The 23,958-nt window shown below is 36.0% G+C and overlaps 1 long non-coding RNA gene across 1 annotated transcript; it reads left to right on the top strand.

Moving 5' to 3' along the window:
* Positions 1-509: 509 nt before the first annotated feature.
* Positions 510-19,742, top strand: LOC107844898. The gene is made up of 3 exons (XR_001666617.2): positions 510-620; positions 2,303-2,373; positions 19,113-19,742. It is a non-coding gene; the product is annotated as an uncharacterized LOC107844898 (long non-coding RNA).
* The last annotated feature ends 4,216 nt before the right edge of the window (positions 19,743-23,958 follow it).

The following is a 23,958-nucleotide window of genomic DNA, read 5'->3' as shown; positions in this document are numbered from 1 at the left end:
ATAAGTTTCTATACCATTGTTGTAAATATTTTATTCTTGCTCCTAACGTATCTACTATTTTCGCTTCTTCCCAACTTTTTATTATTTTCGAACTAAATGGCTCCTGGTTCAGAACCATTTTTTGTATTTTGATTCTTATTTTAAAAATCAATGAAAAATTCCTAAATAGGGTATCAAGAATTAATTTATTGAAAATGACTTATTTTAAAAAATTTGACATTGCCATTGAGTTTAAAACATCAATAATATCTTATTAGCAAATATGATTTGTCTCTATAAGGTCCTAAATGAATTTCAAAGGTCCACTAAGAGAATTTTGGAACATGTTTTTTTAGATGAAATGTTGTATCTGGTGTAAGGCAAAACACTTCTTTGCGTTCGTGAGCCATTGGTCATAATTGTAGACAAGAAAAATGCATCTCATTGTAAATGCAATGGTAGAACGGCATTTGTGGAGGACCATTGATTTGGGTCTGGTTTATTTTCCTTCTTCACGAATATGATCGAGCAGTCGTGAACGCAGTGGTTAGAATAATGGCCTTCGCAAATGCAAAGCCATGACAATAAATACAATGGACAATTATTTGACCAAGTCAACATGGAACCTTCTCAAATACATGGTATTATTTATAGAACAGTAAACAACTCTATTTTTTGTGAGTTTCATCATTTTTGGACCTAAGAGCTTCGGAAAGAGACGATTTTGAGGGTTTTCTTCAGTTTGTTTCTTGGTTAATATTTTAAGCAATTTTTTCATCATTTTCTATTGATTCTATCTTTGAAAATACCTTTTAATCATGGTTTAAAATCAGAATTTGGAGGGGTTTGCGGTAAATTCTTAAATAGTTTTTTTTTTTTAATTTAAGCCTCGTTTTTAACTCATTTTTGCTTGAAGTTTTTTAACTGTAGGCTCCTATAATCTTGAGGAACTTATTTCTAGAATATAATTTTGATTCTACCTTTTTCATTTTCAAACCTATTTTTTAAATTTATTTTGTCTTAAATATAGTCGATATTGGTATCATTAGCTTCCTTTTAATGCATAGCTTCTAAATTTAAATATTTTGGCTCATTTTGGAAATTTTTTAAAGGGAAAGGCTCTGTATTGGAGGTTCTAGGCTTAGATTTTCATTATTATGAGGTAGGTTATGGCTTAACTTTCTTCAGACTAGGTGGAATAGTTAATAAATGAGTAAATCATGCTATGTATTGACAATTAGCCATGAGAGTATTATTTCAAGATTATTATTCTGGTTGTATGCCTGAGGGTGCTTATATGTTTATTGTTTTGGACTTGAGATATCAATATTGTGTGTTACCCATCGGAGGGCATTACATGAAATCATATGCCTTATTTATGCGTTATATTTTATTATTATTAATGTGATGCATGCGCGTGGGCTTGAATAGATATCATAGGCCTTTTTTAGCATTATTTCTGTAATGACCTTGTCTTTTGTTATGTATAGACCTTCCATTTATATTTTTATGTTATAGTTCTTATCCAATTTAAATTTGTAAATTCTAGGCTAGGCTAGTTAGGGATAAATTTAGAGCGAGGTACGGTTTAAGGCAATTCAGGAATAATTCGAGCAAGTACAATGGTGTTTAATTTGATCCCTAATTAGGTAAGATGATAATGAACGCATAGGACATTACAAAATTAAAATTAGGTAAGTAGAACTCTAGAATTGGTTTGTCGATGTCGCTATAGCAAGGTGCATGTTGCTATAATTACATGATCAAAAGCAAAAAAAATTTTGCAATGGTGATTTTCAATGTTGTCAAAGGGCCGCTATAATGACTAGTGATGCTGGTATAGCGACATATACCTCTATAGAAACATAAATCATCATTTTATTTCAAGATGCCCCAAAAAGGATTTTTTTTTTCAAGAAATATTTGGGGCTTTAGTAGTGGCAATTTGGGAAAAAAACCATCGGTTTTTATTGCTAAAGTAAGGAAGTCATCCCCATTAACTAGTAAAACAATAATCTAGCCTCAGAATTGCTACTTTGCATAGTTCAAGGAGAGTTAAGGGCTAAATTTTCTTAGTTTTCTGATGTAAGGGGGTAAATTGAGTATAAAATCATTGATTTTTTCTTCATTATTGTTAGTTTACCCTTGCATGTCATTAATTCATTATATAATCCATGGAATAGGTAGTTTTAGATGAATTAAGTAGAAAAGTCCTAGAACATAAAGGTAATGATCATGCATTTTGTTGTAGGTGTGGGTGTGAGTTATAATTCCCAAATTGGTAGGTTATTTTCTTAACTGTATGTTTATATGTATTTTCTAGACCAAAATCAAGTGGGAACGCACTAAAGGACAAGGCTCCAACTTAGTGGAGTTATGCAAGCTTGGTTCGAGGTAAGTGATGGTTTTTAGTTTAATCTAATTTGTACTATATGTGCATGTTAACTACTTCTTAGTATGAGTCCATATTGTTGGTATGGTTAATTCAATGATTGTTTTATAAATTTTGACTTATGTTATGTTTAAATGAAGAATGTTTTGACATTTGAACATTCTCTTGGACTATGGGTCGATTAAGGTTGGCAAACACGTGTGTCTTGAGGTTTTGGTGTATGGACGAAATTTTCTCATGCAGGTCATGAATAGAGGGTAATTATGATACTCATAGCGTATATGTATGAGGTTCAGGTGAGTTTAATGCTTTAATAAGTGAACCAAGGAATATATTTATATGTTGAATTATTGCTTGACTTGGCTTGACTTACTTAACTTGGTTGAAAATGGTTTGACTTGTTGCTTGAAAATGCTAAACTACTTAATAGATACTTTTTTTGCTAGGTGTGGGTTAGAACGAGAATGAATTAACTTATTGTAATATGTTTTGGTTAAATGTTCATAATCGCATCTTGGGATAGCCAAATGACTCTACCATTACATTATTGTTTTGTGTGATGACACTACACCTGCTCTTACTTTTGTTAAGTACAACATATATTTCAGCGACTCCTAAAAGACCTCAATTATGTTATGTACCATGATTTTATGGCACTTTCAATTCTTAAAATTGAAAAAATATGCAATTATGTAGGTATATTTTGTTAGATTTGATGCATTTTTGTGTTTATATTGCAGGAAACTAGGTTTTGTAACTTAAAGAAAGAAAAAGAGTTGAAATTTTTAGAAGGGTTGATTTACAGGTCCTAGGTAGCACCTATGGCCACCATAATTTACTACATAAGTGTCAGAAGGACCAAGTTTTGAGATGTTGAAAGTTGAAAATTGGTCTAACATTGACAGAGGGCAACTTATGACGCATAAGTACCACTTACGTCGCCGTAGGTGCCAACGTAGGTATCAGAGATTGAAAGTTCTGAGGTTCTAAAGTTTGAAAACTTATTTGACAATTAAAAGGTAACTTACGAGGCATAAGTGTCACTTATACTGCCACAAGTGCCATCATGAGTAGTAACCTAAAGACTCTGAAGATTTTCTGTCACTTATGACCCGACCCACTGAAGGGCCTGTAAGTACCACTTACGGCCTGTAAGTGGGTTCGTAAGTGACTACCAACCTAATTTTCCAAGTTCATTTTGGTTAGAATTTTTAGGGTTTTGAGGTAATCTATAAATACCCTTTTGATTGTTTTGTATTTGTTTACACACTCTTTACATTCACAAACATATATTGATTCTAAGATTCGACTTTTGATCTTGGAATATTTGGTTGATTATCAATTTGATATTTTGGGTTTTGTTCTTAAATTATTGTGAGGTTCATCTTATTCTTTCTTTTATGAATTTCTGGGATATTCTTGCAAACATGAGAGGCTAAATCACCTAACTAGGATTGTGGGAACACTAGATCTATAACGAAGTAGGAGAAGTGTGATGTATTTCTAAATTATTTTTCGGGCATGTATTGTGATATTCTTTGGTTTGTACGCTTTCTTAACTACTGCAGAAGTTAAGAACTTGCCTGTATTTGAGATCATCTTTACAAAAGTGGTTGAGATTAGTAAAAGAAGATCACGACAGTAATTTAAGGCTACCAACCCTCATTTAATAAACTTGACACCTAAAAGGAGATATAGTTGAACTGGGATCCAAGATAAGTATAAGTAATGCAACACGCTCAGACTCACAAGGTGACGAGTGAAATTAATCAAAGGCATTCACAAGACGGTTGGTGATACATATCTTATCAGATTCTAGATGAAGAGAATTGAGATAGTCAAATTGAGCACGATAAGTCTACGAAGTTAGGAAGCCAGGTGGAACACATTCCTATTATTCATCTTAGATTGATTTCAACTAAAGCAATCAAGATTTGCTACTACTTTATTATTTTCACAGCAAAATCCCCCATTTACTTTTCTGTATTTTTCTTGTTACTTTAGTAAATTCGTGAGAGATATTTAGCATATTCCCTATGGGTTCGACCCCAACCTCTATTGGGTTACTATATTTGACATCGACCCCTTTATAATTCTTAGAGGTGTAGTTTTGGGTGACATCAAATTTTGGCACCATTGTTAGAGAATACGGTTATGGATCAATTAAAGTTTTTGAGGCTATTGGGTTTTCATTTTATATTTTCCCTAGGGTGTACGCCGGTGTATGCCTAGTACTAGGATTCAAGGCAATCCCTTGATCCCACTTGATCTAGAGCAAGAAAGAACCCTACGATAGAATTTTAAGAAGGCAAAAAACGCTCATGAAACACATCATGAGGGGCTTCGAGATGATCCAATTAACTTGCCTCCCCCACCTCTGCATGTAGTTCAGGAGAGTTGGACAAATCACTCTACAGTTACTAGTGAAAGAAAATACAAGAAGGAATAATAAGGTTACCAATCGTGCTGCTTAAGAGGAGAGGCAGAGAAAAAGTAAAGCATAGAGTAAAACTCGATAGTGGTAGAAGAAAAAAAGCTCAAGTGCTCTCAGCTTATAAGTACTTGCTAGTATATGATGACCAAGAGGATGACCTAGGACATTCTGATCCTATTGAGATAGGATCTATCATACCTTATGATTTTCACCAAGAGTTAAAAGTTTTATATCATGAGTGCTATGATTTAGTTGCTCAATCTGAAGGGTCTGTTTGTTGGTTTGCTGAATGATGACAAAAATATGCACATAATATATTTTGTTGGGATCTGTACTATTTATAATATACCTGGGGTGATTCGGGAAGCTTTGAGACTCAGGTTGTTCCTATTCTCTCTAATTAGCGAAGTAACATTATTGTTAGGGGAACTACCTCATGGGCCATTACTAATTGGAATGAGTTATGGAAATAGTTTTTAGACTGATTCTTCCCTCCCATAGTTTTTAGACCGATTCTTCCCTCCCACTAGAATGTTGCAGTTGAAGGATGAGATATATAATTTTAGCCAATTGTATTTTGAACCACTATATGAAGCATGGTTGAGGTTGAAAAAGAAGTTGACGGTGGTTCCCAATCACAGTATTTCAAGGAGAAATTTCCTTGAAATATTCTATCGAGCCCTAATGTCAATTCCAAAGCTATTGTGGATACTATTATCGGTGAAACGTTCATGAGCCTGTGTTGGGAAATAGCTTCAAAAATCTTAGATAGGATCTCTCTTAGAAATGGAGAACGGTATACTCAGGAGGAAGAAAGAGGCATTGGTACATATGCTATTGGTGCTTTTAGTGAGCAGAGAATTGTTAATGATACAGGGGCTCAAGAAGTTGCCTAGCTGAGAACAGAGATTGGGTTATTTACTAAAAAATTCGCAACTATGAAATTTAAAAAAGTAAATATTATGGGCACACATGGTAAAACACCTAGGTTGTATAATTTTGATATTGAAAAAGAGGGAAGTATCTAGATAGAGAGTTAGTGGGTTTTCAAGCCAAGGTCCAAGGTTCTACTCAAGACACTTGGAACACGAGGTAAGGGAATTAAGTGATAACGTTCAAATTACACTCTTGAATGGGTGTAAGCGATCATTGTCAATATAAAACCCAACTAGGTTGGGGTCGAATCCCACAGGGAATAGGGTGTGAACTTTGATTTGTTTACGAAACGCTTTACTGATAGTTTACTGCTTCCAAAAGATGGGGGTTTAAGTTTCACAGAAAGTCAAATGTCACTTTCAATACTTCAGTTTTTGTAATCAAGATAAATGGGAAACCAGAGTTATATTCACCATGGATTTTGGGAGTTGACAGATACTAGGTAATGATTGGGATTCTTGAAGTACGTAGAACAGCAGACTATCCTTGACTATGATACTTTCTGACTTATCTCTCAACCTCACCAGACAATTTATTATCTAATTCTCTCAAACTTAGATAACTTATCTATTTCCAAAAGGATGTTATCTCAGGTAGATTAATCCATTTATGGCATCAATCATTAAACAGAAGGTTGGTAGCTTCTGAGTCGCTGTTGATAATTCACGACCTCTAGTTTATTTCTCTGTTAGAAGCAAATAAAGCCTAAGGCATAATATAATGTTTGCGACCACTATATTTCAGTTAAAACAATCGAATTTCAAGATGTTCTACTACTCTTTGAAATCGTTAAACACCTAGCATCATATCAAACCCTAATCCATGGATCCCATAACTCCGGCTAATGGAATTAGCCGCTCATGATTTGATGAACGAAATAACAAGTTAAATTCATGATGATAAGGATCAACTTACGAATGGATGAAAAACAACAAGTCATTCCTTCAATTTAATCATAAGGTGGAAGACCAAAAATAGTTGATAAGAAACAAGAAGAATAATTGATGAAAGAGAGCAATGTACATCCCTCTTTTCTCAGAGTTAATGTCTCCTAGATAATGACCAATCCTCCCCCTTAAAAACCCTAAAACAAGTCCTTAAATAGTCAACCCTACTTAAGAAAACAAAATAAAAGTTTCAGTTTTCTCTTTAAATTAGACGACGATGCTTTTGATGGCGCGTCAGAAACCTGATGATGTGTGCGAGATATCGTTAAAGATTCCAGTGAATTGTTATCTTTTGACTCTTCAAATGGTAATCCTGATGGTGTGTCAAAGATCTTGACGGTGCTTGCAAACTGGCATAACACTTCACTGGAAATCAGCATACTCTACCCTCTGGTTGATGGCGATTTTGACGAGATGTCAAATATTTGACGGCCCTTCTGAATCATCATCACAGTTCATCTAATCTTCTCAGGTTTTGTCTAATCTTGACGATGACTTTGACAGCCTGTCCCATGTATGATGACGCTTCAAAATGATCGTCAGATACATTTCAGCTTATTTCCACTAGATTTCAACTGTTTTATTCTTCTTTCCTTTAGTTTTCTCCTCGATCACTTGTATCTGCGTTAACACACAAAAATGATCAAAAACAACAAAATTTTCTTAAGACTTCACAATTATTTAGAGTTAAAAGCTTCAAATGTGTTAACATCGGCTCACACATCAACACCCTCAACTTAAACAATTGCTTGTCCTCAAGCAACCAAAACATAACTAGGAGTAAACAAAGTACAATTCGGCAGCTAACTACTCTTATCAGTTCAGAATAGATGCACCATCTCCATGATTAATCAAAATAAAATCAACTATGTCTAATATTTGAAAACAATCATGTAACTTAGAAGCATCTAGATATGGCAAAAATCTCAGTAATAACAACCTAGCACATACCCAAATTATATTTTTCGAACAAAGTAGTTAATAGCAACATACCTGGTGTGCCCTCACAATAAAGAAATCCCTTTTTCACTTAGATTTACATGTATTAACATAGGGATGAACGTAAGACTCACTGTTAGAATGAAGTTCCAACATTGCACATCAAATGCCATAGGCTTGCCCTTATAGTCAGTACCGAAGTCTTCAGATAAGTTAGTTAGGATCACTATAGGGCTTTTCTAAGCTTGTAATGTAGGCTAGGGGCTGGTATGACATTCAAGGGTATTTCATAGTGACTACACCTCTTTGGCACTACATTAACTCATGGGGTTTCAACTTTTGACCTTCTTTTCTTCCCTCTTTTATTTGTCAAGTATTCTCAAGATGGGTGTTGTCTGTTCACGCATTAGACCAAATTTTTTAGTTTTCTCTTTTCTATTTGCTTTTTCTCTACACCCAACTTGTTATTTATTTTCCTTATTTTACCTCTCTTCATACTCATAATGCATCATGCTCCCCTATAGTAGCCACCCTCAACTTAGGCTATTTGCCTATGTCAAGGTGCATCATGTCCAAGGAGGACCAGGGCTAAAACAGGTTCATTATGATATAATGGGAAGGTGAAAGGTGTACAAGAAAGAATTAGGCTATTTAGGCTCAAAAAGGGATCAAGAGATATTGTTCACATTTGGATGGTCATTTAAGCTAAAATGGGTTAACATGTAAAAATGGCCTATGATCCTTTCCTAAACGCCTATCCTATGACTATGGCATGACTAACTGGGCAAGTTCTAGATTCAATGCACACTGGGAACTGAGTAAGACCTTACACACATATGGCACACAAGTATATAGCATATCACTACTCATCCGTTTCATGCATTTGTTTTCTACAGGTTATTTATTTGCCGTGCTAGTGCCACAAATAGATACACAGTGGTCCCACTAGATACACTTCACATAGTTCACAGTATATAAGACCACTGGAGAGGTACTCAAAATTCATAAAATGAGCTAACTGCCTCAAGTATTTTCACTACTCCTAATTATCGACAGAACGTGTTACAACAACAGTTTCCCTATACCCTTAACTTAAATTCAATAAATAAAAAACACCAAGGGTTAGGATATACCTGAAAACAGTTAATCCTGTGGGTCCTGGGTCTCCGACCCTGCCATCGCATCATCAGTTGTTTTTTCCCCACTCGTAGCATCTGCCTTTGCAGTAGCTGGAGCCTGGATCGATGAAGCACCTGTAGCTCTAGCTCTGATGGCTGCTTCCCATTTCTCTGTGTCAGCCAGAGACTCCAGTCTTGCCCTTTTCAAGTTCTCCTTCTCTGCCTTCTTCTTTTCTTTCTTTTTAGCCTTTCTCTCTTCTTCACTATCATACTCATCTCTTTTGCTTGTGCCTTTCTTTACCTTGTTTTTCTTCTTTTTCTTCGGGGAATCCACAGTAAGATCAAGAATAGGAATGTCTTCCTCTACATCATGCATGGCTGATCGTGTTGACACCATAATTTGGTGCTGCTGTAGCATCCCAACCTCATCCTTCACCTTGTCCAATGTAGCCCTGAAAGTAGCAAGATCAACATCTCTTATCTCTCTTGCTCGAGCATCGAATCTATTCTCAAGATCTGTCACCCATCCAGGTAAGGTCATGAAAGGTTCTAGTATAACATCGAGTGCAGCTTTGACTCTTTTGTCTATAGCAGCAGCAAATTATTTGGCGAAGGCCTGTAGTTGTACCTCGCACCAATTTGCTTGACTGGCTATCTTCCTGATATCAATCGGCTGAAATTCTGACCTAGTTGTTATTGGAGGAACTGAAGCAGTCGGCTCACTTTGAGGGACTGAACCTGCCTAAGCTGAATATGCTGGTGGCGATGGTGGTACAGTTTGAGGCTTTGCACCCCCACATCTGGTGCTGAAATAGTCTCAGTGACTAGAGGATCTACTGCACCAACTGCATCTTGATCAAGTCACAAGCCTGACTGAATTTCATTTTTGCTGATAGGGTTGTGAGTCTTCTTGGCATGTATCTCATCATCAATACCTGAAATCTCAGGTACATGATCTTCTTCACACAACCTAGTAATCAGACATGGGAATGGATATGCAGCATAGGGTCTTGCAAGTCAAATCTTGATCTCTTCCGCTATAATTTCTTCAAATTCCAAGGGGGTTTTATCTATCAAGATTGTAACCAATATTTCTCGATTATCTCCTAATATGTTATCTCCCATGGTGGGTATCAGATGAATTCGTATTAAACCCCACCAAAATCTTGCCTCTGAATTTAGAGACGCTTTGGTAATCTTTACTGCCGGATTATTCAACCACTCCCATTCCCCATCTGCTATGAGAGTCGCTAGCCACTTGTGCTAATTTTCTTGATGCTTCAACCGGGCATAGAATGTAGGTGAGGTGGCTCGTGGGACGAAGGTTGGACCATGAAGAAACCTGTTTATGGTGGGATCTGGTACATCCACCCTCACTCTATGTACTACAACTTTGGTCAGAAGAGGCTTATCTGAAGTTCTATCCCCTTCTTTGTACATATTTTCCACCATAGCTTGGTAGTTCGCGTAGAACTCCCGGACCAACGAAGGACAGTAAACACCGCTTCCCCTAGTAGTCCACTCCAAACCATACTCTTTGATTTTATGCATCAACTCAAGGCATCTGATCAACACTGTAGTGATAATCTTCTTCTCCTTTAGAATCGGACTTCTGGCACTTCGTCGATCTGTTATGTGAAGTCCATCCAAATAGATCATTTCAAGCCCCAGGTATTTTCCATCTCACATTGTTCCTAACCTCGGGGTTTTTGCATTTAACTAAATTTCCCTATACTGGATAATCCTTATCACCTTGCTGCTCCGAAGATGGTGATTTAGACTCAGTTTCTTTAGCTGCAAGCCTCTAAGAATCTTCAGTTTCTAATTCTTGTTCAGTTCTCTCAGACCCCTGCTCAGTGTGTTCTGATCCTTGTTCCTCCAAAGCTTGCTCAGATGAGGTTGTCACCTCAGTATCATCAGTATCCTCTACCTCAATAGGCTTAGGTGGAGGTGGAGTTTTTGGACTAGTCCTCTTTCTTTTCCATCTGAGCAAAGGATCCTCGTCTTCATAATCAGAGTACTCATTGATAAGTTGTTGAGTTACACTCTCTTTAGATGCTTTCTTTGGTATGGTTGGATTCTATCTCTTGCGTGCCATGCTCAGTTCTGTACGATGTAGAAGTCCTCAATTAGTACTCATAATCAAACAAGAAAAAAAGAAAGATCACCTCAGTTTAACATCAACATTGTTTTTAGTTCCCAGGTTTGACGGCCTTTCATACCTATGATGGCACTTCAAAAGCATCGTCAACCTTATCCAAAATCTACAAAATTTCTTAGCTTTTGATGGCATTTTTGAATGGCCATCACACAGGTGGAAGGCCGTGAAAATTGCCGTCAGACAACATTACAATTTCTAACTTCTTTTTACTTGATTTTTCTTCTACCATTATTCTCAATTTCAACTTAGGTCATGTTCTTTACTGAGATTTCCATGAAATTATACCGCATACCCCTATAAAACCTAGTTTTTGAAGTGGCTTGAAGCATGTTAATGGGTTCAGCTCATTCCTTTGAAACCAAGGTTTCTTGTAGTTCCTAATTGATCCAAAGAAAGATAAAGTTGAAGTTTTTCTCATAGCTAGATGTCGACACTTAGCTGATGTACTCTGAGCACCTAGACTTATGAGTGAGAGAAGAATGAGATGAGAGAAGAAGAAGATTTCTTGACTTAACTCTCAGGCTTCAACAAGGAAAGTCTTAAAATTTTTCCTTAGAAGGGATTAAATTTGAAAAAGGAAGGGAAATAACTCTCTAAGGAAAGAAAATTAAAACTAATAGGAAAATGCCTATGGTACGTGGGAATGTGAACAGATGTGACTGGGTTGGGTTAGCCCAAAATTTTTAAGTTGGGCTCAACTCCTTTGACGATATTTTTGACGGCGCGTCAGATACCTGAAGACGCTTCAAAATTATTATCAGCCTTAACAGAATAGGGCTTTGACTTGAGTATTTTGACGCTATTTCTCATGGCTTGTTATACTTGTGACATCCCATCAAAATTAACATCAATCCTCCTTAAGTTGGCTGAAACCAGTTCACCTCCTTTGTACGACTCTTAGCTACAAATATTAAAAATATAAGTGCAATAAAATTAAAACATTGGGTTGCCTCCCAAACAGCGCCTGATTTAATGTCGCGGCACGACTGGATTATCAAAACTACTCAGACTTCATCAAGATGCTATATCACTACCTCATTACCATCTTCCTGGAATACATCGACGACCAAGAAGATATTCATCTTCTCCAACTGTTTCATAGGAAGATGCATTTTAAATCTGGCCTCTCTTTTTCCATACCTAAACTTTAGCTCATTGATCTCCATATCAACCAACACTCTTCCCATGGCTAATAATGGTCTACCGAAGATGATGGGTACCTCAAAATCAACATCACAATCTAATATCATAAAGTCTGCAGGCAGAATAAAGTCATCCACCTTTACCGGCACATCGTGCAATATATCAACTGGTCGTTTCACCAACCTGTCTACCATCACAAGACGTATCGTGGTGGGGGTAGGTTCCCCCAGTCTAAGCTTCTTATAGATATCAAGGGGCATCAGATTAATACTTGCTCCTAAGTCACATAAATCTTTGGTAAACTTTATGGACCCAACTGTGCACGGTATGGTAAATGCTCCAAGGTTAAGATTTTTCTGTACTAAGGATTGTTGAGAAATAGCGCTATAGTGGTGGATGTTGTCCAGTAGCTCATAGCTTACCTTCCACTTCTTTGTTAGCAATTCCTTCATAAATTTAGCATAGTTTGGCATTTGTTCAAGTGCCTCCATCAATGGCACATTCACTATCAATTGTTTCATTATTGCCATGAACTTGCTAAATTTTTTGTTGTCTGCTTTCTTCTTCAATCTCTGAGGAAAGGGAGATGGTGGTCTTGGAATTTCTTTCAATACTATTTCCCCTTTCTTTTCGTATACTTTTTCTAAAATATCAACAAAACCATCCATCTTCTCAGACTCTACTGGATTGCTACCTTCTAATTTATCAACATTTACCTCCTTCTTTGTAGCTTTGCCCATAGAAGGAATAGATAACATCTTTTCACTCCGAGTGGTAATCTCCAAACAAGAGCCATCAGTCCGTAGGTTTTGAACCGTATCACTAGGTAAAGTACCAGCTTTTTTTTGGTTTAGAGTAGCCGATAGTTGGTTCATCTGTTGCTCTAACTGTTTAATAGAAGTAGAGTATAAGCTAATAAACTGACTGAGGGTAGAAAGTTTGCTTTCATAGTAGTTACCCCTGAGTCGTTATCTTCAACTCCCTTCAATAGCTTTTCCATTATGTCTTTCATGGATATCTTTCTAGAACTAGTCGTCACAGCATCCGACTTCCAGGAGGAATATACAAACCACTCCTATCATTATTATTTCTCTAATGTCCCTGCTCCCTATCTTTATAATCAGGCTTGTCATAGAAAGTTCAACCTTGGTTCCCTTGGATATTGCCTCGGAAACCCCCTGATTACTCACATAGTTTGCCTCAGCATCAGCACCTGTAGATACAGTACCCTAAGATTTCACAACCTTAACCATTTCAGTCTTGCTAGATAGCAAGTCCTTGGCCAGGAAGTCTATCTGTGTCTTTAAGTGGGCCATATCCTGATCTCTCTCCTCATCACTTCTATGCTGCTCTACAGTAATACCACCACCAACAGTTGGGCTAGCCACTACAGAATCCCTAGTGTGCCAAGCCCGACTCTGCTTGGTTATTCTATTCAGCATGTCAGAAGTATCTAGAAAAGAGAGGTCAATGAACAAACCACCTGCAGTATTGTCAACAATAGGCTTCATCACAGAGTTAAAAGCTCTATACAAAGTCTCCATCAAGTGCAAATCTATCATATTATGGTTCGGACATTATGCAAGTTTCTTCTTAAATCTTTCCCAGGTTTCGTGCAGTGCTTCAGTCGGAAGCTGTTTGAAGTTGCTAATTTCGTCCCTCAACTATAATCTTCTAGAGGGTGGAAAGAACCGCTATAGGAACGCATCTTTCAACTTTCTCTAGTTGGTTATAGAATCGGGCTCTAACTCATTCAACCACATTGTTGCCTCCCCAGACAGAGATAAAGGAAATAATCTCAACCTAATCGCATTTTGGCTCACTCCTGGATTGTCAAAGGATTTGAAAATGGTGATGAAGTTCACCAAATGCATGTTTGTATCATCACCAAGCAAGCCTCCAAATAACCCTTTCAGATTCAGGAGTTCGATCATGGTACTTGTTATGCTGAATTTTGTACCTGGTGCCAATGGTGGAGGAATAATAGCACCTGTTACACTAGTTCTGTCCATTCCTTCATCATCTTCATCAGCCTCATATTGCATAGGTTGTTGCCCATATATTCCTCGGACTGGACGATTTTTATTGATGTTTCGCTGCACTGGTGCAACAACTTGTTCAGCTCGCCTTGGGTTTTAAGGATTCAGTAATTCCTCATCACCGAAGTCTTTATCATCAAGGTTTTGGTGACGTGATTGTTGACCCAAATTTTGCACATTCACCTGATCCCTGGCCATAGCAACTAGTCTTTTTGCTTCTTGTTGTTCATCCATTCTTTCTATCAGTTGAGGTTCTGGATTGATTGGTAATAGTGGTTCTCTGAAACTTCTTGTGTTTTGCATAAACAACACAGTACATACAATAAACAAAAACAACAAGTAAACATAAATCAAAGAAACTTAACTATCAGTAAATTTTTGCGTACAAACTTTTAGTCTACAACCGTATTCCCCGGTAGCGGCGCCATTTTTGATAACTCTCAAATTACACTCTTGAATGGGTACAGGCGATCGTTGTCAATATAAAATCTAACTAGGTTAGGGTCGAATCCCACAGGGAATAGGGTGTGAACTTCATTTTATTTATAAAATGCTTTACTGATAGTTTACTATTTTTGAAAGATGGGGGTTTAAGTTTCACAGAAAGTCAAATGTCACTTTCAATACTTCATGTTTGTAATCAAGGTAAATGGGAAACCAGAGTTATATTCACCATGGATTTTGGGAGTTGACAGATACTAGGTAATGATTGGGATTCTTGAAGTACGTAGAACAGTAGACTATCCTTGACTAGGATACTTTTTAACTTATCTCTCGACCTCACCAAACAATTTATTATCTAATTCTCTCAAACTTAGATAACTTATGTATTTCCAAAAGGATGTTATCTCAGGTAGATTAATCCAGTTACGGCATCAATCATTAGATAGAAGATTGATAGCTTCCGAGTCCCTATTGATAATTCACGACCTCTAGTCTATTTCTCTGTTAGAAGTAAATAAAACCTAAGGCATAATCTAATGTTTGCAACCACTAGATTTCAGTTAAAACAAAAGAATTTCAAGATGTTCTACTACTCTTTAAATCCATTAAACAACTAGCATCATATTAAACCCTAATCCATGGATCCCATAACTACGGCTAATGGAATTTGCCGCTCATGATTTGATAAACGAAATAACAAGTTGAATTCATGATGACAATGATCAAATTACGAATGGATGAAAAATAACAAGTAGTTCCTTCAATTTAATCACAAGGTGGAAGACCAAAAATAGTTGATAAGAAACAAGAAGAATAATTGATGAAAGAGAGAAATTTACATCCCTCTCTTCTCAGAGTTAATGTCTCCTAGATAATGAACAATCCTCCCCCTTAAAAACCCTAAAATAAGTCCTTAAATAGTCAACCCTACTTAAGAAAACAAAATAAAAGTTTCAGTTTTCTCTTTAAATTAGACGACGATGCTTTTGACGGCGCATCAGAAACCTGATGATGTGTGCGAGATATCATTAAAGATTCCAGTGAATTGTTATCTTTTGACTCTTCAGATGGCAATACTGACGGCGTGTCAAAGATCTTAACGGTGCTTGCCAACTAGTATCACACTTCACTGGAAATCAACATACTCTGCCCTCTGGTTGACGACATTTTTGACGAGATGTCAAATATTTGATGGCCCTTCTGAACCATCATCATAGTTCATCTAATCTTCTCAGTTTCTATCTAATCTTGACGGTGAGTTTGACAGCCTGTCCCATGTATGACAGCGCTTCAAAATGATCGTCAAATATATTTCAGCTTATTTCTACCAGATTTTAACTATTTTATTCTTTTTTCCTTTGGTTTCCTCCCTGATCACTTGTATCTGCATTAACACATAAAAATGATCAAAAATAACAAAAGTTTCTTAAGACTTCACAATTATTCAGAGTTAAAAGATTCAATTGTGTTAGCATCGGCTCACACATCATTAAGGTCAGAACTATTCTGGGATAGATATAGGATCAAAGAAGAGAAAAAGATAGTGACTTGAGGTATAAGGATAATCATAAGGAGAAGAATGGTGTGTATGTTCCACTAGAGAACCGTGATACTGATTCAAGGATAGAGGAATTGCTTACTTAGTTGGTTAAGGGTTTAGAGAATCAAGAGAGTTTCCTTAAGGTAATTAAGGTAGATATTTTAAGTTTAAGCTAGAAGGTGGAATCTCATGCTACTGTGATCAAGCAACTTGAGTAATAATTTGGTCAAATATTGGCGGCCTTGAATTAGCGTCAATTGAGCACTCTTCAGAGTAATACTATATAGAATCTAAAGAATTCCAATCAATTCTAGAACATCAACAATCAGAGTGGTATAGATACCATTGATCCCTCTATGACTATAGTTTATGAGGTTTGGGATGATGTTGATGATGCACCTGAAGCGAAATCTAAATATTTGGTGACTAGTGTTGAGTTCTCATAAAAATTAATGGGTATAGTAAAATGAGAAAAGAAGGATAAAGGTAAGGGTAAGGAGGACCAAGCAGTCTTAAATCCTATTCCATGACCTCTCCTCCTTTTCCTCAAATATTGAAACAATAAAAGAAAGAAGGAAAGTATAAGAAGTTTATTGCTATACTGAAGGAGTTGAGTATAAACATCTCTCTTTTTAAAGCTCTTTAGAAAATTCTTGGATATACAAAATTTATGAAGGTTTTGGTGACATAAAACAGAACTATCAGTTATAAGGATATTGATGGTTTGCATCATTGTAGTGCAATACATCTCAATCACTTGTGCAAAAGAAAGGTGACCCCGGTGCCTTCACAATTCCTTGTATGATTGGTTCATCTAGATTAGCCAGATCTTTGTATGACTTAGGTACAAGAATTAAATTGATGCTGCTGGAAGTGTTTAAACAATTGGTCTTTAGACCTTTCAAACCAGCGATGATGGGGTTATCGATGGCAGATCATACGGTGAAAAAGGTTGTGGCCATATCGTTTGATGTTTTGGTAAAGGTGGACAACTTTATCTTTCCAGCCAACTTTGTTGTCTTGGATTATGATGTTGATTTTTAAGATGCCCAATATTTTGGGGAGATTTTTTTTGCTACGAGTATAACATTAGTGGATATGGAAAGAGGTGAGCTTAAGGTTAGGATGAATAATGAGAAAGTCACGTTCAATGCTCGCAGAACCATGAAGCAGTCGACTGACATGAGGGTGGTTTTGATAATAAACTATGTGGATGACCCTGGAGGCTAAGCTTTTGGCTACCTTGATGAAGTTTGAGTAATCAAGGTACCCGCACCATGTCGCGACGTTAAATCAGGTGTTGTTTTGGAGGTAGCTCAATTTATCTTGTTATTTTTGCATTTTTGATAATTTATGTTAGCATGATTGATATCATATCTTTGCATCTAAGGTTCCACAGGTATGTTACTAACTCTTTTTATTTGTAGATGCCCAATGCATCGGGGAAATATATGTCGATTTGATAGGGGTGGGGCTACTTGTTGGTCTAGATGACCTTTTGGGTTTTTTATTGTCATGTCTCTTTTCCCCAGAGTCTAATCTTAGTAGAACCGACATAATTAGGTTGTTTAGTATTTTGTGTCATGTATTTGTTATGTTTTATTTATGTTTAACTAGGAAATAGATAAAAAAACATAAAGGAAGTTGATATATTTTGATTGTGTTCAAATATTTTAAGAAAAATGATACCCCTATAAGAAGTATGTTATTGAACTATGTAACCACTATGAATTTTGTTATGGCATTAGGACATACGGACAAAATAATCATAGCTAACATTTACATGAACTGGATAAGTAGTAGCTGGTAATATAACCATGTACCGTGTGTGAAAGATGTTTACCTAGTTCTCTTTGTGTATTTAATATAGAACTTTCCCGGTTAGTCTTTCTTAGATTGTAGGATAGTTGGTTATGTAATGATCATAGGTCGTTGTTGATTTAGTCCACTCTTAGCCTAAATGACCATCCAAATATGAAAAAGTATCCTTTGATTCCTATTTTGAGCCTGCACAGATCTACTTTCTTATTTTCACCTTTCACCTTCCTAGTTTAATTATAATAAATCTGTTTTGGCCCTGGTTCCTCCTTAGACATTATGCACCACAACTCAAGCAAATCACCTAAGTTGAGGGTAGCTATCATAGCGGCGCTTGGTTAAAAATTGGGTATGAAGAAGGATTTGAATTAGAGAAAAGAAAGTAGAGTAGGGTATGGTAAAAAGAAAAAATAAAAAAAATAAAAAAAAATAAATAAAAAGTGGAAAAGAAAAATAAGAATGATTAAAAGAAACTGCACCCAACTTGAATAAGTTATAAAAGTGAAAAGGGAAGAAATAAGGGAGAAATAAAAGAAAAGTTGTGGTTGAGAAGTGGACCCCAAATATAATTGTAGTGTCAAGGAGGGTGTCACTAATTCCCAAATGTACCATACTAGCCCCAAAGCCTACATTACAAGCTGAATAAAGTCCTATAGTGATCCTAGTCTAACTGGCCAAAAAACTAAGGTAAAGATAATAAGGGCAAGCCTATGGTATTCTATGCACATTGGTTGGAACTTCTTTTATTAGTATGAGTGTCTTGATATCTTCCATGTGTTGGCATGAATATTTATATGTGAGAGTGGGACTATTTTTTAGGGTACATAGGTTGTGTTGTTAGTTGTTTATCTGTTCGACTGATGTAAATTGCGCGTCTTCTTAATTATTTGTTGCTAATGTAATGTCATAGCTTGATTTATTTGAGTTACATGTTTGAGATACATAGATCAACATAATTGTTTTTGAAAAGTTAAAAATAGAAGGGAGTGATTTTTTTGAGTTGAAATTGAATTGACTGGCATAGATGCCTTAGTTTTCTCTTACTTGAGTATCAACGTATTATTTTGTTATGTGTTTGTTGCTTGAGAACATGCAAATATTTTAAGTTGAGGGTGTTGATATTCCATGGTTTTATGGAACTTTCAATGCTTAAAATTGAAAAATATGCAAGTACTTAGGCATGTTTTGTTAGATATGATGTGTTTTTATGTTTATGTTGCAGGAAACTAGATTTTGGAGATAAAGGTAGAAAAAGAGTTGAAAACTTATAAAGGTCTTACGGTCCCACTTACGGTCCATTGGTATCACCTACGACCACTGTAAGTGTCCACATAATTGTTATAGGGCCCAAGTTCTGAGAAACTAAAAGTTGAAAATTGGTCTGACATTGACGGAGTACCACTTACGACGTGTAAGTACCACATCTGCTACCATAAGTGCCAACATAGGTATCATAGATTGAAAGTTCTAATGCTCTAAAGTTTGAAGACTTTCCTGACAATTATGAGGAGGACACTTACGTGGCGTAAGTACCACTTATGCTGCTGTAAGTGCCATTGTGGGTAGTATCCTGAAGACTTTGAAGATTGCAAGACACTTATGACCTATTAGTGGGTCTGTAAGTAACCATCGACCCTATTTTCCTTGCTTATTTTGGTTAGGATTTTTAGGGTTTTGATGTATTCTATAAATATCCTTTTGATCTTTTGGTATTAGTTTATGCACTCATTACATTCACAAACATATATTGATTCTAAGATTCGACTTTTGATCTTGGAATCCTTTATTATTGATTATTTGGTTGATTATTAATTTGAGATTTTGGATATTGTTCTAAAATTATTGTGAGATTCATCTTATGCTTTATTTTATGAATTCCATGGATATTATTGCAAACATGAGAGGCTATATCACCTAATTAGGGTTGTGGGAACCCTAGCTGAATAACAAAGTAGGAGAAGTATGATTTATTTCTAAATAAGTGGTTATGCATGTATTATGATCTTCTTCGATTTTTATTCTTTCTTAACTACTACAGAAGTTAAGAACTTGTTTGTATTCGAGATCATCTTCACAAGAGAGGTTGAGATGAGTAAAATAGGGTCACGATTGTAATTCAAGGCTATCAACCCTCGTTTAGTCAACTTGACACCCAAAAGAACATAGTTGAACTGGGATCCAAGACAAGGGTTAGCCAGGTGACACTCTAAGATTTACAAAGTGAAGAGTGAAATTCACCAAAGGCATTCACAAAATGATTGGTGATACATATCTTTCAAGATTCTATATGTAGGGCACTGAGATAGTCGAATTAAGCATGATAAGTCTACGGAGTTAGAAAGCCAGGGGAAATAATCCTAGTATTCATCTCAGATTGATTTCAAACAAAGCGATCAAGACTTGCTGCTACTATACTATTTTCACAATAAAACTCCCCATCTACTTTTCTACATTTTTTGGCTACTACCGTAGATTCTTGAGAGATATTCGGCCTCTTTCATATGGGTTTGACCCCAACCTCTATTGGGTTACTATATTTGACATCAACTGCTTTATACTTCTTAGAGGTGTAGTTTTGGGAGACATCATCATTCTAGCGAGTGATTTAGATTCCAGAGATTAGTAGTTTATTTGGCTATCATGGAATCTTTCCTAATATCACTGTCCTTTGTTGTGGGCATTATGCATTTTCTTTTAGTTTTTAGGTTGTATCCCCTTCTTGATATTCTTAGTATGTTTTGTTACACCAACTTTCAGATTCTAGGGTGTTTTCCTTTTTGAACTTATTTCTACATATGTTTAAAGTATTAGATTGGTGGATTTTAACACTATTATGCGATAGTTTCTCCTATTTTTTCTAAGTATTGGTAAGTACTTTCAGGGTTACTAGTTTTCACACCAAAGATTTGGGAGGTTTCCACTCACATCTGATTTAGTCATAAAGTTTGTCTCTATCATGATGAAAATACTCAAATATGGGGTTAAAATAATACAATTGATGTCTTACATAGCTGTTTATTCAGGTGTTGCCAAGAGAGAATTCATATCATAAGCTATTGATACATTAATTATATTTTGAGCTTAGTTGTACATGTAATGAATTGATTTCTATCTTCATATTGATTGGTTGTAAGCATTTCATCCTCATTTCACACATACATATTCTTAAGCATTTGTACTATTGAAAACATTGAATTGAAAGAAAATGAGACATTTTTAAAAAACTCTTGATCCGTGAATAACAACCGAAGAGGTTGAATGTGACCTTTTATAAAATACTTGATATGTGAACACTAGCTGGAGAGGTGATGTACAGACCCTTGAGGGTTGCACCACTTAGTCAGGGAACAGGTTCTCATAGTTAATCATATGCAATAGAACAGTAAAAACCTAGGAATCATTAGCAAGGAAACCCCCTTGCTCAAGGAAGAATAAAATACAACTTGCCCTCACAAGCTCAAAACATTCCACTATAACCAACTTCTTAATTACAGATTCGACTGTGAACCTAACTCTAGGTTCCTCTTTCTTGCAATACCTCTTTTACAAACACCTCTTGACACCTCTACCAAGATTTCTCAAAAACTGGTTAACTCTAACCAGCAACTAGCTTAGTCAACTCTACATAAGCACTTCTCTCAACAAAAGAAAACACAACTCTTATAACATGAGTAGTTCAATTACAAACTGGTATTTGACTCAAGAACACTTTTTTTATTTAAACTAACACACTCACTAAGGACTTGAGCAATATTGAAATTCTGAGTATTTCCCTTTTCTTCTGTCTTGAGCTCTCTGAAATATTTGCAATAATAATTTGATGAATAAGAATCTTTTTCCTTATGTAGATGAGTGATGATTAGGATTGAAATATCATTGGACCAAGTGTCCTAACTAGTACAAGAAGCACCTTCCAATTTTTTACACAACGGACAAAGTTGTGCAGATGCATGCCAGCTGTATTGTTACTTCGAATATCCAGGGACATGTTCCCTTGTAGTCATCTACTCACTATCAAAACTACACATAGTAATTTTCCCCATTTTTGATGATGACAAACCAACCACAAATCCTTGAGAATCAATACACATCCATTATATTTAATCAGTCTGAAGATGAATATTCCCTCTATCATCATGCTTCCACCATTATGCAACGCAGGGACCTGGTCCTCTTTTGTTATTTTGCAGAAAAAACTTTGAACATATTTACTCACCCCTGTAACTGTGAACCATTATTCATTTAGTGTATTTTCATACTTCCCCTATCATTATGCACCACATGAGCACACAACACATACACACCTGGTCCTTACATATGAAATGGTCCTTACATATGAAGTTAGTATTCCTTTTTTTTACATTATTGAACAAGATTAATAGTAAGCCAAGAGTAAATATAAGTACGGCCTAATTAACTCATGTCGACTGGGGAAACACTAACAAGAAGAATAGCTTTAAACTAGGAAAAATAAGGTAGAAGTTAGTACCGGTACAGTTACACCAAATTAACACATAAAATAAACTATCTTCAAGAGCTAACATAACAACTAAAATTAGACTGACATGGGATTAATGAGAGGACAAGGATAACAGGGCTTAGGTATAGGGAGGTTTAGGGGAAAAGGACTTAAGCAACATCTCCATTCTTGCATTTTCAGCAATATGGGTATCCAATAATTGTTTGGTGAGGACCTTCACTTCAGTATTTAATCCTTGAACTTCACAAGTTAGTTCTGCAACTTTTTCCTAAAGTTCATCAATGGCACCTGGTCAATGGCACCTGGTCCCTCAGAAGAAAACTTCTCATTCTAGAATTTTAGGTGCACTATTATAGTATTTTTTGCAGCCAACTTAATCCTTAAGTCTTCTATTTCTATTCCCATCTTCTGTTAAACAGCTAGCAACTCAGATACTTGAGACACTGATCCAGCTTTGTCCTCTATGAATTCATTCTCCATAAGAGTTGTCAGACAGAATATCTATTTGGCTTTTCTAAGTGTTCCCTTAGTTCCATCCACACCATAATGTTCAAACACCTTATTCAAGAGATATCCATATGGAATTCCAAGTTTCTTTCCTTTTTATGAATAACTTTATACATATGCTCTCTCATTAGAGCAGGAAGACTTATCAATTCAAACTTGCTCAAGGATTCAATCAAAAATAAGTCAACACTAGAGGCAACTATTCTTTTTTCAGACCTTCGCAACAAGACCTTATTGAAGAACTCAAATACCAGTTGATACTCACATTTTAGAAACTTTGTTTTCACTGTAGCTGTTGAGTTCCCTCCTACCTTTGATGCCACAATCATTGATTTAGTAGTAGGCTGTTGATTTACTACAGTTCTTACCCCTACAATAGGTATATCTAAGATTTTTCCTAGTGTTTCTTTATCTAGATTAAGAGACTTTCCCTGTACTTGTGAAATTAAACTCTAACCATCATTTGAGAATTCAATCGAGTAGTAGAATTCTCTCACCTCACCTTTAAAGACAATGGGAGTTGGTTCTTCTAGAAAGTGCAACCAACCATGATGCCTCACATACTTTACTAGTTCTACTATCTCTGGTTTTTCATAAATTTTTGGATCAAACACTCTCCCAAATAGAACCATCTGGGTTCTCAGGTTCCTAATCCTCCTTTCTCTAGATATTTATTTTTTTCTTAATTCTTTTTCTTTCTTTTGCGCTCATTACTTGGTTCTCCTTTTTCATTAGTTTTTCTCTTCTTTGTACTAGGTCCCTCAGAGTTTTTTCTTTTCTTAACTGATTTATGTTTCTTCCTCATTCCAGTAGAGCTGTCAGTCTTTAACTTAGAGGACCTGGTCCTCTCAACAACCTTGACTTCTTTTCTTTTCTCCTTATCAGCAGTATTAACTCCTAAATTTATGTCTTTCCCTTTTTCAACCTCCATAACTTCCATATTTTCTTTCTCCTCTATTACAATAGATTTTTTCATCCTTCTTCTTTTCATAGTTGAAGCTTTGTTAGCTTTCATGGCATCTCCCATCATCTTTTTTTCAGAACCTCTTATAGAATACGCTTGTCACTTTTACCTAAAACT

This window comes from Capsicum annuum, chromosome 10 (assembly GCF_002878395.1).
Source record: "Capsicum annuum cultivar UCD-10X-F1 chromosome 10, UCD10Xv1.1, whole genome shotgun sequence".
Lineage (NCBI taxonomy): Eukaryota > Viridiplantae > Streptophyta > Magnoliopsida > Solanales > Solanaceae > Capsicum > Capsicum annuum.
This window is presented reverse-complemented; position numbering and strand designations above follow the sequence as displayed.